Genomic DNA, 1,714 nt, shown 5'->3' on the forward strand with positions numbered 1-1,714 from the left:
AACTCATAGCGACCTTATGCACAGCATAATGAAACACTGCCTGATCCTGGGCCAACCTCACTACTGCTGCCATGCTTGAGTCCATCGATGCTGCCACTTGGCCAATCCATGTTATCGGGGTCTGTCTCTTTTTCTCTGACCCTCCACCTTACCAAACATGATATCCTTCTCCAGCGACTAGTCCTTCCTGACAATATGTCTGATTTATGAGGGACGAAGTTTAGTCATCTTGGCCTCCAAGGAGCACTTTGGCTGCACTTCTTCCAGAACAAATCAGTATATAGATGACATTTAAAACAAGGTGAGTGGACAACTCATTTTTGTGTATGTAATAAAAGGAATTCATTTGCAATCCAGACTTTACATTTACTAATGTAGGCCAAAATACTAAACATAAATCTCTACATATAAATATTTCTGCAAATTTTAAAAGATTATATACATTCAAAGAATTATTTTATATCAATATTATTAAACCAAAACCCAGAACTGTTGTATCTAGACAATGCCACCTCAGAGTGACCCTATAAGACAAAGTAGACCAACCTCATAAGGTTCCCAAGTCTGTAATTTTTCTGGAAGCAGACTGCTATACCTTCTGTAATGTGACTGGTGATTTCAAATGGCTGACTTTTGATCTAGACCCTAAGCACTTAATCACTGTGCCACTAGATTTTCTTATCAGCATTTTAGTTATCATAATATTAATTAATTGTCTTGTCTACATTAAACTTAGAAATTTTCATGACTAATATTATTAGTAGCAATAATAACAGTAATGTATAGATGATAACTAGACACTTTGTAAAAACTGACACCTTTTGTAATAAACATAAGAAAAGTTACATAGAATCATTAGTCATCAAGAAATTACTAAATAAAATTAAAATGTGATACAACTTCATGACAACCATGAAAATGATAAACTACAGCAAATGTTAAATAGATTGTGGAGCAATGACACTGATGTTGGGTGTGTTCATAGGTAAAATCATTCTGAATAGCTGGTTTTTGATGACTTAAAAATATGCCTCTTACATGATACAGAAATTCTTCTATTAGGTAACAAAGAAAAAAAAATTTTAAATGTCAGAAAAAGACATGTACAACATGTTCAGCAGGGTTGTTTATTGTGGCCATAAGTTGAATCAACCTGTTACATTATAATGGATAAATAAATTGTGGCATATTCACAAAATGTTCGAAAAGGCAACAGTGATAATAACGAACACCTACAACTATACTCAACAACATGAAAGAAGCATTAAACCATGTCCTTGAACAAAAGAATACTGACAGTAAGTATTCTATGATGCCTTTTATATAAATTAAAAAATTTAAATATGAACAACATAATCCAAAGAGAAAAAATTAAGATAGAATTTTTTTCCCTTGGGATGTAGTGCATTTTGAAAGAGATAGGAATGAAATTTTAAAATGCCACTAACATCCAATTATAATATGTAATGTATATATATATATATATAATAGTTTTGTACACATATGATTTATATGATTCTCTTTTCTTGTACACATCTTTTGTTGTTATTAGTTGTTATTATTCATAACAATTTATTAGGATTTGCTGCTCTGCTACTTGTTTTAGCAGCATCCATTGTGTTTTCAGAGTTATAGTTTTATTTGTTGTTTTGCTCTTTACTGGAAACAAATAAAATTATCTACATTATTTTTAGTCAAGGGTTTCATATAGTTT

This window comes from Chrysochloris asiatica, unplaced genomic scaffold (assembly GCF_000296735.1).
Source record: "Chrysochloris asiatica unplaced genomic scaffold, ChrAsi1.0 scaffold00011, whole genome shotgun sequence".
Lineage (NCBI taxonomy): Eukaryota > Metazoa > Chordata > Mammalia > Afrosoricida > Chrysochloridae > Chrysochloris > Chrysochloris asiatica.